The 18838-nt window shown below is 42.0% G+C and overlaps 1 long non-coding RNA gene across 1 annotated transcript; it reads left to right on the top strand.

Moving 5' to 3' along the window:
- The first annotated feature begins 631 nt into the window (after positions 1-631).
- Positions 632-7936, top strand: LOC113887527. Its single transcript, XR_003509752.1, has 3 exons — positions 632-719; positions 1640-1739; positions 6858-7936. It is a non-coding gene; the product is annotated as an uncharacterized LOC113887527 (long non-coding RNA).
- The last annotated feature ends 10902 nt before the right edge of the window (positions 7937-18838 follow it).

The raw sequence follows: 18838 nt of genomic DNA, 5'->3' as shown, positions 1-18838 counted from the left end.
AGCTGAAACTCCAGTACTTTGGCCACCTCATGCGAAGAGCTGACTCATTGGAAAAGACTCTGATGCTGGGAGGGATTTCGGGCAGGAGGAGAAGGGGATGACGGAGGATGAGATGGCTGGATGGCATCACTGACTCGATGGACATGAGTCTGAGTGAACTCCAGTTGGTGATGGACAGGGAGGCCTGGCGTGCTGTGATTCATGGGGTCGCAAAGAGTCGGACACGACTGAGTGACTGAACTGAACTGAACTGAAGGGTCTAGCTCAGCCGGAGCTTCCTGGGCAGCACAAACCAGACCAAGGAGAAGAGTCAGGAAGACAACCTTCATCTTGTGACCCTTGTGGTCCTTCTTCTAGAGAAGCTCAGGGTGTGTCAGTTGTTAGAGAGGTTGTGAATTGGTCCCACTTCTCAAAAGATGGGTCTCTTGGTGAATAACATAATGATCAAACAGTGGTTAATCCCAAAACCTTGATTGCATATGCATTATCTTCTTATATCCTGGTTGGCAGCTGAGCATTTTTGCAATCTTTGGTTTTTAAAAAGAAGCTTAGGTAGATCTGGACATTTGCCTTCAGAATAAATGAGAACGCATAGGATGTATGAAATATTTCAAAAACACTGATACTTATATTCTTTTATATCCTCAGATTCCGAAATGGGACTAACAGTCCAAGACTCATAGCCCCAACTGCCGTGTTATTTGTTTAGCATTCAAGAGGTCAGTTTAAGCTTATGTTCAACAACTAAAGGCGGTACTTTCTGGTTTATGAAGATTAACATGTGGGTTCTTTACTAGGAATTGCTTGTCAGGGCATCCCTCAGAGGAGTCTATATTGTTTTGTTTTGGAAATTGAAGTACAGTTGATGTACAATATTATAGAAGTTAGCGATGTACCATATCAGTTCAGTTCAGTTGCTCAGTTGTGTCTGACTCTTCGCGACCTCATGAATTACAGCACGCTAGGCCTCCCTGTCCATCACCGACTCCTGGAGTTCACTCCAACTCACGTCCATCGAGTCAGTGATGCCATCCAGCCATCTCATCCTCTGTCGTCCCCTTTATCTCCTGCCCGCAATTCCTCCCAGCATCAGAGTCTTTTCCAATGAGTCAAGTCTTCGCATGAGGTGGCCAAAGTACTGGAGTGTCAGCTTTAGCATCTATATGTAGATGCTATGGTACTATATGTACCATATAGTGACTTCCAATTTTTGTATACTCCATTTATAGTTATAAAATATAGGCTTTATTCCCTATGTTGTACCATATATCTTCGTATACTGTTTATCTTCTACATAGTATTTTCTACCTCTTACTCCCTGCTTGTTACCTTACCCCTCCCCTCCTTCCCACACTACCCATCACTAATTTGTTTCTGTATCTGTGTATTTGCTGATTTTTTGTTATATTCACTAGCCTATTTGATTTTTTAGATTTCACATGTGATATCATACAGTATTTGTCTTTCTTCAACTTTATTCACTAGGCTGAATGCCTTCAAAGTTCATCCATGTTGCTGCAAATGGCAAAATTTCAACATTTTTATGGTTGCATAGTATCTCATGTGTGTGTGTATGTGTGTGTACACTATGACTTCTTTATGTTTAGAATGTTATATTTTAATTTCATATTTTCAACAGGAGAAAATTCTGATCTCCTACCATACTCAAGTATTCCTCCCAAGTTCATCTCTACAATTTCATCTTGCCTTGTGGATATAACCTAGTCTCACTACAGTGGGTAAGATTTCTGCCTTACATGTAGCTCCTGATACTAATATCCATGCTCTTTCAACCTTCCTCCTGAACTTATCCATGCATTAGGGAACCTAGATTAAAGAAACCATGGGTAAACTCTCTCTAAATAATTCTCAGTTTGCTCTCAGGATGACGCCAGCCCTATTAATTAAAAAAAAAAAAGTAAATGGATAGATATTGATTAGAGGTATAAAGATACAGATAATGAACTGAACCTCTATAACCGAACTGAACTCTAGAGCTGAAGTGAAAGATGAGCTTTTAAAAGTATTATCTGAGATACAACAAAAGTTCACATGTTTTAGGGGTACAGTTGATAAGCTTTGGATGAATAGAACTGTGATATCTTTTCCTTAATCAACATGGCGAGCATATCTGTCAAGTTCAAAACTATCCTTGGGCTCCTTGGTCATCCTTCCTTGTTCCCCGTTTAACCTTCTCCCACCCAGTCCTGGGAACACAGTCTTCAGTTTTCTGAAACCAAAATAAATTATTTTTTCTTTAGAATTTTCCCAAAAATTGAATCTGTGTGTGTGTGTCTGGCTTCTTTCACTTAGCATATTTATTTTAATAATCTTCTTTATTTTTTGTAGACTGTGTTCCCATTTACTCCTGTATGTATTATCTTGCTTGGGCAAAGTGATATGTGGGTGCTTAGTCACTAAGTGTGTCCAATTCTTTTGCAGCCCCATGGGCTTTATCCCACCGAGCTCCTCTGTCCATGGGATTTCCCAGGAAGGAATACTGGAGTGGCTTGCCATTTCCTCCTTCAGGGAAACTTGCCCAACCCAGGGATGGAGCACACACCTCCAGCATTTGCATATGCGTCCTTTACCTCTGAGCCACCAGGGAAAGTGTGGATTTATTCCATTTATCCATTCAAATGTTGATGGATACAGGTTCCTAGACAAATCTTTGTCATGAACTCAGCCATCTTATCTCCTAGATAGACACTTAGGGGTAGAAGTACTGGATCTCAATACCTTAGGATTTTAGAGTCCTACCAACAGTAAATGGAACTACCTTGGCTCCAGATTTTTGCCAGGACTTGATGTGACCACTTGCTTTCCTTTCAGATATCATAACAAGTGCACAATGGCATCCAGTTACAGTTGTAACTTCCATCACTTAAAGAAATAAAGAGACATCTTATAATGTCTGTACTTCCCATTTGTCTATTTTCTTTGATTAAGTGTCTCTGCAAGTCATTTGGCCATGACCCAGTAGGTTATGTGTTTCCTTATTTTAAAGGTTGAAGATTGTTAATGTATTTTGGATACAAGTCCTTTTTTCAGATAGAAGATATGCAAATATTTTTCCCCCTGGTCACAGGCTTCTCTTACCCTTCCTTAAGGGTATCCCTGAGGTATGTAAACATTTCCGTGTTGATCAAGATCAGGTTACTAATGTACTGTTTCCAGTGAGTGACTCTGCCTAGGTGTATTTTGTCATCAGTAACCTTAGTTTTAGGTCACAGAGCTTTCCTCCCGTGCTTTACCTCTAGAGCATTTCTTGCTCTAGGTCTTACATATAGGTCTATAAATCTCTCTGTGCTAGTTCTAAAACACAGAGTGATGAATGAAGTTCTTTTTTATTTTTTTCTGGCCAATGGATATCCAGTTTTTACAACAACTTTGCTCCACAAATTTATTATTTTCCACTGAATTTCCCTTGTACTTTTATGCACAGTCTGCGTGTATATTTCTGTACCCCACACAGGTTTCATTTTTGCTTTCCTCTGTTGGCCCCCATTCTTTATTTGTGTTTGAGACGGCATTAAATTAGACAATTGAAAAACGAGGGTCATATGACTAGCTTTCAACAAGTTCGTGTCATAAGCATTAAGTGTTCATGGTTCACAAACTTGTGAATATAAGACTACTCATCCATGTATAGATCATTACAGTATTATGTTTGCTACGTTTTGAACCTAAAGCAAATACTCATGGAGTAAATGCTTGAGACTTGCAGAGTCCTTAACATAAGCAGATACCCAGTTTCAAACACAAAGCTTTATTGACTTAAATGAATCCTTTGCTGTTTTTATTTAGCCGCTCAGTAGTGTCGGACTATTGCAACCCCATGGACAGTAACCTACAACCCACAAGGCTCCTCTGTCCATTGGATTTTCTGGGAAAGCATACTCGCATGGGTTGCTATTCCCTTCTCCAGGGGATCTTCCTGATCCAGAAATTGAACCCGGGTATTCTGCATTGCAGGCAGATTCTTTCCTGACTGAGCAATCAGGTGTTTTTGTTTAGTTACAATTACCTGAAGAGATCCTGTGATTTAAAGAAAGAGGTAATGAACAGTATGGTGACTGTAATTAATAATATAACATGTATACTTGTCATTCACTTAGAACATAGCTTTTAAATGTTTTTATCTCACTCACAACACACGCACAGGGTAACTACGTGATGAGACAGACGTGTTCCTTCACTTGTTTCTTACTAAAATCGCGAGTGGCTTTTACTTTTTGATTGCACCTTCCTTACTCCTTGCTGCTGCTGCTGCTGCTAAGTCACTTCAGTCGTGTCCGACTCTGTGCGACCCCACAGACGGCAGCCCACCAGGCTCCCCCGTCCCTGGGATTCTCTAGGCAAGAACACTGGAGTGGGTTGCCATTGCCTTCTCCAATGCATGAAAAGTGAAAGTGAAGTCGCTCAGTCGTGTCCGACTCCTAGTGACCCCATGGACTGCAGTTTACAGGCTCCTCCGTCCATGGGATTTTCCAGGCAAGAGTACTGGAGTGGGATGCCATTGCCTTCTCCATCCTTACTCCTTAACTCCTGGAAAACTTTAAGAGTACACTGATGCACACTGATTAAACTCAATCCTGTTGCTATTGTATTGTTCAGGCCCTCAGTTGTGTCCAACTTTTTGCAACCTCATGGAATTCAGCACCCTAGGCTTTCATTTTTACCATCTCCCAGAGTTTGCTCATACTCATGTCTGTTGAGTTGGTGATGCCATCCAACCATCTCATCCTCTGTTGTCCCCTTCTCCTCCTGCCTTCAATCTTTCCAAGCATTAGGGTCTTTTCCAATCAGTTGGCTCTTCGCATACAGTGGCCAAAGTATTGGAGCTTCAGTGTTGGCATCAGTCCTTCCAATGAATATTCAGAATTGATTTCCTTTAGGATGGACTGGCTTGATCTCCTTGCAGTTGCAGGGACTCTCAAGAGTCTTCTCCCACACCACAGTTCAGAAGCATCAGTTCTTCGGTGCTCAGCTTTCTTTTTGGTCCAACTCTCACAGCCATACTGGAAAAACCATAGCTTTCATTACACAGATGTTTGTTGGCAAAGTAATGTGTCTCCTTTTTAACACACTACCTACATTTGTCATAGCTCTTCTTTGAAGGAGCAAGTGTCTTTTAATTTCACGGCTGTAGTCACCGTGCCATAGATCCACAATGCCATAGTATCAGATGGATATATTGTCAACTGGGAGAAAGACCTTGAAAATAGTTTTTGAAGATAAAATATTTTTTAGTGGCTCATGTTTCCTGTTTCCTGTTTGCTGCCTAACACTTTCATTATTTAAACTGCAGCTACTTCACTTTAAATTCTTGAAACTATTTTAGTGGTCTGTCTCCCTGGTCACACTTTTTATTGTACCTCATTATTATATTTAAGAGCATTTGTATAAACCTTCCTTTCAATCGATAAGAAGTCTGTTTGTATTGCAAAGGGCTTTGAGTAATGTCTCTTCCATTAGTCTTATGTGCAAAATGGAAGAGGGTTTTATGATTAACACCTGAACGTGTGTCTGTCCACACGATACTATCTGCTTCAGTCAGCAAAGTTGCATTGTCATTTAGTAAGTTTTGATTTTGGCTGCATTTCTCCTGTGACCTGCCACCTATCCGTACTCAGTTTTTTATTTTATTTTCATGTGGTGCAGAAACCTGAGAGCTCAGGGTTATAGAGAGTGCCAGGTACACATGTTCCCATAGACTCTTCTAGCAAAACAACTTGAGGAATAGGAACCCACATAGACACCTAAATGAAATTATTATTATTATTATTTACAGTAGTTTGGAGGTGATGTGTAGCAGGGCATGAAACAGTTCCTATTGCCAAATTTTCAAAATGTATTTATGAACTGCCCTTTTACACCAGAGCAAATAAAAGAATGATGTTAGAACAAGGCATACATTCAGAGAATGGAGCTGAGGGCTGGAGTCCCTGAAAATAAATGAGGTGCTCACAGCAGTGGTGGTGAATGGTGACAGAGAAAACAAATTCTATTCTGTCCCAAATAAAGACTAAAAATTATCGTTTTCCTTGCCAGCATAATGTCAGTTCAGTTCTCTTCAGTCGCTCAGTCATGTTCGACTCTTTGCAACCCCATGAACCACAGCACGCTAGGCCTCCCTGTCCATCACCAACTCCTGGAGTTTACCCAAACTTATGTCCATTGAGTTGGTGATGCCATCTAACCATCTCATCCTCTGTCAAGCATAATGTAGGTGCTTTGAAATATTTCAGCTAACTGAGAAATGCTTTATTTCGCATAAAGTCTTCTTTGGCTTCCCTGATAGCTCAGTTGGTAAAGAATCTGCCTGCAATGCAGGAGACCCTGGTTTGATTCCTGGGTTGGGAAGATCCCTGGGAGAAAGGAAAGGCTACCCACTCCAGTATTCTGGCCTGGAAAATTCCATGGACTGTATAGTCCATGGGGTTGCAAATAGCGACAGGACTGAGCAACTTTGACTTACTTACTTACTTACTATAAACTTTCTTCAAGGGATCTGTTTATGAAACAATTGAAAAAATTATATTATAAAATGTTGTGAGGTAGACAAATGTAGAACACAAATATGTATACATTACCAAAAGCAAAAAAGTAAAGAGGAAGAAACTATTTGGATTAAATACCAAAAGCCAGAAAGTAAAGAGGAAGAAAATATTTGGGTTAGTTAAAAAACTGTTTGGATTAAATGGAATAAACTATTTGGATTAAACTATTTGAAGGATGAAAATAAATATGGAAGGGTGAACAGTGTGGCCTTAAGCAGAAATGTGGGTATTTGGCCTGAATGTTAGGTTGGCATCAGTATTTTGTTTTGTTTTGTTTTGTTTTTGCTGTGTCAGCTCTTAGTTGCTCCAGGCCACCCATGATCTTGGTTCTCCGACCGTGCATGGAACTCAACATTCTGTGATTTAGAAGGTGGAGTCTTAACCGCTGGACCACCAAGACAGTCCCTGCGTCAGTATTGTTGAATTTCAAGACAGGAATCATGTAAGATTTGTTTTGTTTGTTTGTTTGTTTGTTTTTAACTCCCTGGAAATTGCTAAAAATGTTGAAGCACGAAATGACACAGTGAAGTGAGTTTACCTGGATTCTGAACAAAGGGCACCTTGGGCATGGTGTGAGCTGTGTTGCTAAGCTTCCGGGCAATGGTAGACTTGTGTCTTGAGAATATTTACTTCTGATGAGACACAGCAGGGGAGTGGCGTTTCATCTGAGACATAAAGTAGCAGGAGGAATTCACTGTGGTTCTGGACTCCAGTTCTGCGCCCCCGCCCCTGGTTCCCTGCAGGGTGAGAGCGCCCGCTGACCTCAGATTACCGTGTGTCTTGCTGATAGGTCACCACATGGCTGGTGGGATCCTGAGGTATATGTGTGTGTGGCAGGGAGACACACCACACTGGGAGCCGAGTCCTGCAGTTCTTTTCATTCTGTTGAGGGTTACTGGTGCCCTCCTGGCTTCCTTTTACTGCTTTATAAAAACAGAATGGAACTATCATTGATTTCTATTGTTGTGTGAGTTTCTGCCATGCAGCAGTGATTCAGTTACACATATACACAACGTCTAGTGTTTTTCAGAGTCTGTCCCATTATAGATCGGAATGAGATATTGAATATAGTTCCCTGTGCTGTGCAAAAGCACCTTGTTGTTCCTCTCACTGCTTCTGGCTCATCTTTAGAATGTTCTAGAACCCTGCTTGTCCTGGGACCTCATCATCTGTTGGCCTGCATGCTCCTGCAGTGACAAGGAAAGTGTCTTTCAGCATCCCTCTGTCTCCTTTAGGAGATTTGGAGGAAATAGCTCAATATCTATATACAGCATAAGGTGTGACAGGTTGTCGGAAGCCAGCATGAGGAGCTTTGTCCGTGACAAAGGTCATGAGGAAGGAGGCTCGACATACACAAAGGCGGGATCGAGCCTCAGGAGTCCCCCTGGAAATTTTCGGACATCTACCCCCATAACCAGAGCCTGCCTACTTTACTACTTTGTGCTCCCACCTACACCTCTGACTTTACGGGGAGCTGTTCCCCACCACCTCTTTCGGAGATGGAGTTAACTTAGAGCTCCAGTTAATAAAAACTCCTGGGCGTCGCAAGAGTGTTTCAATCTACAAACTCCTCTGAAGCTTTTCTAGCCTGTCTGACAGGCTGTCTGGCCACATGTGATTTTTTATAGCCTCTTCACCATGAGAGGCACGAAATGTTTTAAACCTTTTAAAAACAGGTTTTTTAGAAAAGTTAGAAAACTATTAGTATAGTATAGTGGGCTGATTAAAAATTGTATTGGTGAAGGGTTATTTTTTATTTTTTTTTTATTTTATTCTTAAACTTTACATAATTGTATTAGTTTTGCCAAATATCAAAATGAATCCATCACAGGTATACATGTGTTCCCCATCGTGAACCCTCCTCCCTCCTCCCTCCCCATACCATCCCTCTGGGTCGTCCCAGTGCACTAGCCCCAAGCATCCAGTATCGTGCATTGAACCTGGACTGGCATCTCGTTTCATACATGATATTTTACATGTTTCAATGCCATTCTCCCAAATCTTCCCACCTCTCCCTCTCCCACAGAGTCCATAAGACTGTTCTATACATCAGTGTCTCTTTTGCTGTCTCGTACACAGGGTTATTGTTACCATCTTTCTAAATTCCATATATATGCGTTAGTATACTGTATTTGTGTTTTTCTTTCTGGCTTACTTCACTCTGTGTAATAGGCTCCAGTTTCATCCACCTCATTAGAACTGATTCAAATGTATTCTTTTAAATGGCTGAGTAATACTCCATTGTGTATATGTACCATAGCTTTCTTATCCATTCATCTGCTGATGGACATCTAGGTTGCTTCCATGTCCTGGCTATTAGAAACAGTGCTGCGATGAACGTTGGGGTACATGTGTCTCTTTCCCTTCTGGTTTCCTTGGTGTGTATGCCCAGCAGTGGGATTGCTGGATCATAAGGCAGTTCTATTTCCAGTTTTTTAAGGAATCTCCACACTGTTCTCCATAGTAGCTGTACTAGTTTGCATATTGGAAATAAAAGCAAAAATAAACAAATGGGACCTAATTAACCTTAAAAGCCTCTGCACATCAAAGGAAACTATCAGCAAGGTGAAAAGACAGCCTTCAGAATGGGAGAAAATAACAGCAAATGAAGCAACTGACAAACAACTAATCTCAAAAATATACAAGCAACTCCTACAGCTCAACTCCAGAAAAATAAATGACCCAATCAAAAAATGGGCCAAAGAACTAAATAGACATTTCTCCAAAGAAGACATACAGATGGCTAACAAACACATGAAAAGATGCTCAACATCACTCATTATCAGAGAAATGCAAATCAAGATCACTATGAGGTACCATTGCATACCAGTCAGAATGGCTGCGATCCAAAAGTCTACAAATAATAAATGCTGGAGAGGGTGTGGAGAAAAGGGAACCCTCTTACACTGTTGGTGGATTTTTTATTTGTTGAGCCAATGTTTGTTGTTAAGTTTTCACATTTCCTGTCCTTATACACATTAATGAATATATAAAAAATAAGTATTAACCTTTGATATTTTGGGCTAAACAAATTTTTTTTTAATTAAAACCCACTACACCCCCACCCTATAAAAATGTAACTTTATGTGGTACCTTTAGAGGGTGGTGTCTGTTTTAAAAATAATCACCCCTAAAAAAATAAGTGTCCTGGTTGACTGACCTGTCACAAGGAGAGGGTCATAAATTGTCAACAGGCCCCATAACCAAAAGATGATGTAACACCCCTAAGACCTTTGTATACATTTGTATAAAACACCTGACTTTAATAAAAGTCAGGACTGCTGTCCCTGCGTGACCTTTATATAACATCTCAGTGTATAAAAACAGACCCTGGAAAAATAAAAAAAGGGGTCAGTTCCTCAAAAGACTGGTCTCCCCATGTCGTTCTTTCTTTCACCTTCTGGCTAAATCACCTTCTGGAACGTGGAGGCTTGTCAAGCCTACTAATTATGCCTGGGCTTCTAAGATCTGATCGGAGAGGCCTTAGGGTCTCCTCTCCTTCAGGAGAATGGGAAGACGTCTGTGGCCTACGTAGGTGGCGTAAATTCCTTGCCTTAAAATTTTATTAGCTTTCCAGGTAAACCAAGTTATTCAGCCTCTTTTCTCCACTGAATTTTCCTACTGAGCTATCCTTATTCTATTACTCTTTATATATCTCTAATTAATATTTAATTAAAGCTATCGTATCCTGATCGCCGAAGCCATCTCCCCTTCAAATTTCCCTAGATCCACCAGGGCTAGACCCCGAAAACAGGTCATGGCAGTATTCATATGCCATAGGCAGTATTCCATATGTGTAAAGTTATGTACAGCTGCCTTTAATATATTGACACACTCAGGTAAGTGACCCATGAGTGGAAACTATATAAACATTTACTTATTTACACCTGGCAGCTCTGGGTCTTTGTTGACCATGCAGACCTTCTGTGCTTGCAGTGAGTGGGGGCTTCTCTGTAGTCGTGGCGCACTGGCTATTGTGTAGCTCAGCTTGTTGTGGAGGCCCGGCTCCAAATTGTGGGATTCAGTAGTTGCTGCACTTGGGCTCAGTATTTATGGCATATGGGCTGAGGTGTCCCAAGGTATGTGGAGTTTTCCTGGACCTGGGATGAAACCTGTGTCCCCTGCATTGGCAGGTGGAATCTTTACCACCAGGCCCTCACAGAAGTCCTAGTATTTATTCATAAATTAGATAAATCATGTCAATAACTTGTATATTTGTGTACATCTTATAATGTGAATCTCACAACTATACATGATTCAGTTCAGTTCAGTTCAGCCACTCAGTTGTGTCCGACTCTTTGTGACCCCATAAATTGCAACATGCCAGGCCTCCCTGTCCAAAACCAACTCCCAGAGTTCACCCAAATTCATGTCCATCGAGTCAGTCATGCCATCCAGCCATCTCATCCTCTGTTGTCCCCTTCTCCTCCTGTCCCCAATCCCTCCCAGCATCAGGGTCTTTTCCAATGAGTCAACTCTTCGCATGAGGTAGCCAAAGGATTGGAGTTTCAGCTTTAGCATCAGTCCTTCCAATGAACACCCAGGACTGATCTCCTTTAGGATGGACTGGTTGGATCTCCTTTCAGTCCAAGGGCCTCTCAAGAGTCTTCTCCAACACCACAGTTCAAAAGCATCAATTCTTTGGCACTCAGCTTCCTTCACAGTCCAACTCTCACATCCATACATGACTGCTGGAAAAACCATAGCCTTGAGTAGACGGGCCTTTGTTGGCAAAATAATGTCTCTGCTTTTCAGTATGCTATCTAGGTTGGTCATAACTTTCCTTCCAAGGAGTAAGTGTCTTTTAATTTCATGGCTGCATGATTAATTAAACATTACATTCAACCCTGTATCCATTTATAATGATATAATATTGATAAGTTTATATTGCAAGTTTTATGGAAATTTATTTCTGTATTTATAAATAAATAAACCATAAAGTTATATTTCTCTTTGTGGTATATTTAGGAAATGGTGTATTTATTAAATTTGTCTGGTGTAATACACATCTGGATATAAACCTGTGTGTTTCTTATATTCTTATTCTCTGTGAAGAAGAATTACAGAGTCAGGAAATGTGGGCCCACCATCCCATGAGTGAATTCTTAAATATGTTTTGGAATTTAAAAATTTTTTTGAATTTCAGCTAATTAATGTACCTTACTTAGTTTAAAAAAATTGATCTTACTTTGCACAATAATGGAAGAAATGGGTCCCCTTTCAAGACGCATAGTCTCCAAAGGATCTAGTGTGTTGGGAACAGTCATGAGGTATTTACTGCCTGGTAATATTTTCTCAGGAATTAAACAGTAGCAGCTGTCTCCCTGACTCAGTGGTTCACACATCTCCCGTCTCCCGACCACACCCCCACTTTCTGCTGGCCTTATGAGAGAGTTATGGAAACTCTGAATCCTTCTGTGTTTGACAAGAGTCACCCCTTCACTCGTCAGGTATTAGAGAAACGTCTGTAAAGTGTAGCACGTGTGGTGTCTGTGTGCAATCTGGGAGCATTCGATTCTCATCAGCTACAGAGTTGTCCCCATGGATTTCAGTCCAGAACAAAGAAAGATGGCGTGCGCACACACACACACACACACACACATGGACACACAGAAACACAGAAACACAGACACACAAACACATAGACACACAGATACACACACAGACACAAACACGGACACACAGAAACTCACACAAACACACAGACACACACATAGATACACACACACACGGACACACAGAAACACAGACACACAAACACATAAACACACACGCAGACACAAACACGGACACACAGAAATACAGACACACACACACATAAACACACACATAGACACACACACAGATACACACACAGACACAAACATGAACACAGACACACAAACACACAGAGACACACAGAAACACAGACACACACATAAACAGACACACACATAAACACACACACACACGGACACACAGATACACACACAGACACAAACACGGACACACAAACACATAAACACACACGCAGACACAAACACGGACACACAGAAATACAGACACACACACACACATAGACACACACACACAGATACACACACAGACACAAACATGAACACAGACACACAAACACACAGAGACACACATAGATACAAAGAGACACACAGAAACACAGACACACACACATAAACACACACACACACGGACACACAGAAACAGAGACACACAAACACATAAACACACACAGACACACACATAGATACACGTACACGGACACACACATGCACACGGACACACAGAAACACAGACACACAAACATAAACACACACACAGACACACACACACAGATACACACACAGAAACACAGACACACACACACGGACACACACATACACACAGAAACACACGCACAACCACATAAACACACACACAGACACAAACACGGACACACAGAAACACAGACACACACACAGACATACACACACAGATACACACAAACACGGCCACACACACACACATAGACACACACATAGATACACACAAAGAGACACACAGAAACACAGGCACACAAACACATAGATACACACAGACACACACAAACTAACCCATATACACACAAACACACACACTGTTTTCATCATTGTAATTCTAGGCATTACAGTCCTATTAAATAAAAGGAGTTTATTAGAGAGTTTGTTCCTCCAAGACACATACAGGCGGTTTCAAACCAAGAAAAGTATTTGATCTTTAATTAATTAGCATATAACACATATAATTTATTATAGATATAATTTATTATAGGTATAACTCATTATAGATATAGTTTATTGTATATGGGGAGGAGGAAATAGGAACTCACTCCAGTGTTCCTGCCTGGAGAACTCCATGGACAGAGGAGCCTGGTGGGTTACAATCCATGGGGTGGCAAAGAGTCGGACACGACTGAGTGGCTAACACATTATATATGGAGTATCTATATAAGGCATATAATTAATCTAGAATCACCTGAGAGACGTCAGGTACATGTCTGCAGTGAAATGAAGCCCACGGTACAGAACAAGAGTACCAACAGACACTTAGAGACCTGAGAGATACCAGACCTAAACCCAGCCATGCAGTGAACTGCATTAAGTACAAATGAACTATACACTTTAATGAAGTAGAAGGCAGATTGTCTTTTGTGTTCACAAAGGAAGACAGAACTACATGTATTCTTTTCTTTTCTTTTTTTTTTTTTTTTACTTTGCCTTTATTATTCTAGACTTCTCTACAAACATCTTAGATTGCCCTGGTCATGACCATCCGAGCTCTGAATATGAACTGAACTACCTGCGTTCTCGTCTCAGTGCATGGCAACCCTTCCTGCACAGAATCCATTTCCGATGGATCTTAGTGAAACCGAGCAGGACCCCATGGCCCTTCCCACCATGTCCTCCACCTGTCTTTTGTCTGGGGAGAAACTTGAGCCAGAGAATCAGTTTAATCAGAGAAGGGAGAAACACAGAAGCAAAGAAAAACATCCAACCGTGCTAAACACTAATACTTCAGTCAGTAAGCAAATCCAAGGCCCTTAGTTTGTCCTCAAAGGTTGTAGGCAGTATTGCGAGCCATGTCCTGGGAGCTGTCTTACAGACACTGAAACCCCCACCAAATGGACAAGGTAACTACAGGATAACCATACTGTAGTCATGACGTGCTGCTGCTACTAAGTCACTGCAGTCATGTCGGACTCTGTGCGACCCCATAGACGGCAGCCCACCAGGCTCCCCCATCCCTGGGATTCTCCAGGCAAGAACACTGGAGTGGGTTTCCATTTCCTTCTCCAATGCAGGAAAGTGAAAAGTGAAAGTGAAGTCATCCAGTTGTGTCCAACTCTTCTCGACCCCATGGACTGCAGCCCACCAAGCTCCCCAGTCCCTGGGATTGTCCAGGCAAGAACACTAGAGTGGGTTGCCATTAAGTTGTCACAGTTCTGAGAACTTGTCTCAGACAAGGGAAAGAAAATGACCCTGAAACTGATGATTGTTGTTGAGTCGCTCAGGCGTGTTCTGAGTCTTTTCCAGGCCATGGACAGTAGCCCACCAGGCTCCTCTGTCCATGGGATTCTCTAGGCCAGAATACTGGAGTGGGCTATCATTTCCTTCTCCAGGGGATCTTCCTGACCCAGGGATCAAACCCACATCTCCTGCATTGGCAGGTGGGTTCTTTGCCACTGAGTCACTTTGGAAGCCCCGTTTTATATCAGTACAGAGTAACATGTGAGTTCTCATTTTTTATCTCTCTGGGGCAGTTGTTTTCCACTATTGTTTTGAATGTAGGGCTGAGCAAACTGGTTTTTTTTTTTTTTTTTTACTGAGTCACTGGTAATAAATTTATAGAGTCTTAGTTCGATGCAGTGTGCATGCAGCCACTTAAACCACTGCTCAGTATATGTTTAATTTTAAAACACACACTGGGTGTTTGTTGTGTTCTCTGCCTTTCTCTACTGTGATTTGAGGCCTTCTCCTTGTGGTGGTTATCTTGTTGAGTCTCAAGGGAGGGCTATAGAGAAGAAGATCAATAGTGCTTAGTTGTCCTGCTGCATGTAGGATCTTCCAGGGTCAGGGATTCAGCCTGTGTCTTCTGCTTTGGCAGGTGGATTCCCAACCTCTGGGCCCCTAGGGAAGTACCTCTGCTCAGTATTTCGGTTTTATTTTTTGGTTTGGTTTAATTCTTGCTGTCATTTTAAGGCTGGCTTACAAAACTAGACAGCATATTAAAAAGTAGAGACAGTACCTTGCCAATAAAGGTCCGTACAGTCAAAGCCATTGTGTTCCAGTAGTCATGTAAAGATGTGAGAGTTGGACTATAAAGCTGAAAGTGAAAGTGAAGTTGCTCAGTCGTCCAACTCTTTTCGAGCCCATGGACTGTAGCCTGCAGGCTTCTCCGTCCATGGGATTTTCCAGGCAAGAGTACTGGAGTGGGGTGCCATTGCCTTCTCCAGGGGATCTTCCTGACCCAGGGATTGAACCCAGGTCTCAGGGACTGAACCCAGGTCTTCTGCATTTCAGGAAGATGCTTTACCCTCTGAGCCATTTTTCAGTCAATGTTAAAGAAAGCTGAGTGCCAGAGAATTGATGTTTTTGAACTGTGGTGTTGGAGATAACTCTTGAGAGTCCCCTGGACTGCAAGGAGATCCAACCAGTCCATCCTAAAGGAAATCAGCCCTGAATATTCATTGGAAGGACTGATGCTGAAGCTGAAACTCCAATACTTTGGCCACCTAATGGGAAGAACTGACTCATTGGAAAAGACCCTGATGCTGGGAAAGATTGAAGGTGGGAGGAGAAGGAGACGACAGAGGATAAGTTGGTTGGATGGCATCACCGACTCAATGGACATAAGTTTGAGCAAACTCCAGGAGTTGGTGATGGACAGGGAGGCCTGGCGTGCTGCAGTCTATGGGGTTGCAAAGAGTTGGACACCACTGAGTGACTGAACTGAACTGAATTGAAATGGACTGAATCTCTTTGATCCAGTGGCATGACCATTGTGGGTTCCCACATGGCTCCTTTGTTCCCCATCATTAGGCACTGATGAATGACTATTATTTTAAAACACCCCTGATGAGTTACTGAACAGCTACAGATAATTCATCATCTCTATCAGCAGCAAAGACACTGCTTCTGGGGGTGGACCTGAATGCTAGCAGCCCCGAATAGGACACCACATAACTGGTGCCTTGTATCCAACCTCAGTGCTCTTTCTTGAATAGTTAGTGTTCACTTTTGTTGTGTGTGTGTGTGTGTGTGTGTGTGTGTGTGTGTGTGCTCAATCAATAAATCGTGTCTGACTCTTTGAGACCCCATGGACCCCATAGCCTGACAGGTTCCCCTGTCCATGGGAATCTCCAGGCAAGAATGCTGGAGTGGGTTTCCATTCCTTTCTCCAGGGGATCTTCCCAACCCAGGGAAGGGTCCCTTTTTTCTTGTGTGACCTGAATCAGCATATTCTAAACCAGTGAGCCACCTGGGAACCCCATGTAACACTGCATTCTGCCAAATCCTTACCACAACGGGCAACCCCACAGCAGATGAGCACTGCTTAAAAACAGAATTGAGTTGTTTTCCAATGCCAGTTAGGAAAGCACAGGTTCTATTTGAAGTTCTGTAACTAACCATCCCCATTGCTCACATGACCTCAGGTGGAAACCTCATATCACTGTATAAAATTGTTGAAAGGGAAAGTCGCTCAGTCATGGTGGACCTTTGTGACCCCATGGACTATACAGTCTATGTAATTCTCCAGGCCAGAATATTGGAGTGGGTGTACATGGCCTTCTCTGGGGTTCTTCCCAGCCCAGGGATCGAACCCAGGTTTCCTGTGTTGCAGGCAGATTCTTTACCAGTTGAGCCATAAGGGAAGCTCAGAGAAAATTAGTATCTGTGGTTTATTCTCTCTTCTCACCAACACACTCGCAGTGTTCACACCATGTGTTCTAAACAGAGTTATCTCCTGCCACATGCTATACTCAATTTTCTACATAGTTGGATTTACATATTTTTTTGTATTTGCAAATATGGCATCTTTATGGACACATATGTGTATTAATCATTTTATTGAACAGTTTAGAAATTCAGTAACATCAGCAAGAGCAGAGGAGATTTGTGGCAGGAAAGCCATGTAGAATCATGATTTCCTCGGAGAGAAGAACAGACGATTTCAAGGAAAAGGTCTATAATCTTCATATGGATGATTGGGACACATTACTGATGCGATGCTTCTCATAGCATTACTTCATTTTCTTCTTTAATCGTGAAAAAATTTAAGACGTTGTTGAGATGATTACAGTTAACATGATGTTGGTCAGAGAATGAAAGATAGAAACAGTTACTACTGGAAGTAGTGAGAAATTCCCTTACAAGACCCATTGCACAGAAGTCACTCTGTGTGACTGCCCATGGGGTTTGCATAGAATGGCTACCTTGTGTCCATCTGCTAAAGCTATGTTATTTTTTTCAGTAGTCATGTATGGATGTGAGGATTGGACTGTAAAGAAAGCTGACTGCCAAAGAATTGATGATTTTGAACTGTGGTGTTGAAGAAGACTCTTGAGAGTTCCTTGGACTGCAAGGACATCCAGCCAGGCCATCCTAAAGGAAATTGGTCCTAAATATTCATTGGAAGGACTGATGCTGAAGCTGAAACTCCAATACTTTGGCCATCTAATGCGAAGAACTGACTTATTTGAAAAGACCCTGATTCTGGGAAAGATTGAAGGTGGGAGGAGAAGGGTTCAATAAAGGATGAGATGGTTGAATGGCATCACCAGTCGATGGCCATGAGTTTGAGCAGGCTTGGGGAATTGATTATGGACAAGGAAGCCTGGTGTTCTGCAGTCCTTGGGGTACCAGAGAGTCAGACATGACTGAGCAACTAAAGTGAACTGAAACGAGCTGTGAGCAACCCAGTATCAGGTCTTATGATGAGAGTTATTAAGTTACATATGCACATGTCTGAGATGTAGGAGACTGTGTACTGGGTGACCTATGCTGCTTAACATCTATAAATCTTCCTTACAATCATAAAGATGTGGCTGCAAGATCATTCATTCACACTGGGGTTCCCCAGAGTTCATGTTTCACAGCTCAGGGCTTCACACAATCTTCTTTGTCTACAAAACATGTCACTGCGGGGTCTAGACCAGTGTGTGCATTTAGATACTTAAGTCCAAACCCTTATGTAAGCCCTAGCCTTTGCCACTTGGCAGGATGGACCGTTTTGTGATCCTATTTTTTTTAAATAAAGTTTTATTGAAATTTAGTTGATGTGCAATGTTGTGTTAGTTTCTGGTTCAAAGCAAAGTGCTTTATGCATACATTTGTTGTTTTTATTTAGTTGCCAAGTCATATCCCTCTCTTTTGTCCCTATGGTACATTGCCAGATTCCTCTGTCTTTGGCATTTTCTAAGCAATAATACTGGAGTGGCTGCTGCTGCTAAGTCACTTCAGTCATGTCCGACTCTGTGCGACCCCATAGACGGCAGCCCACTAGGCTCCCCCGTCCCTGGGATTCTCCAGGCAAGAACACTGGAGTGGGTTGCCATTTCCTTCTCCAATGCAAAAAAGTGAAAAGTGAAAGTGAAGCCATTCAGTTGTGTCCGACTCTTAGCGACCCCATGGACTGCAGCCCACCAGGCTTCTCCATCCATGGGATTTTCCAGGCAAAGTACTGGAGTGGGGTGCTATGAGTGGCTAGTCATTAACTATTCCATGACCCACATGTCCTGCATCAGCAGGCAGATTTCTTTATAC

This window comes from Bos indicus x Bos taurus, chromosome X (assembly GCF_003369695.1).
Source record: "Bos indicus x Bos taurus breed Angus x Brahman F1 hybrid chromosome X, Bos_hybrid_MaternalHap_v2.0, whole genome shotgun sequence".
Lineage (NCBI taxonomy): Eukaryota > Metazoa > Chordata > Mammalia > Artiodactyla > Bovidae > Bos > Bos indicus x Bos taurus.
The sequence above is the reverse complement of the archived record's forward strand: the minus strand, read 5'-3'. Positions and strand labels throughout refer to the sequence as shown.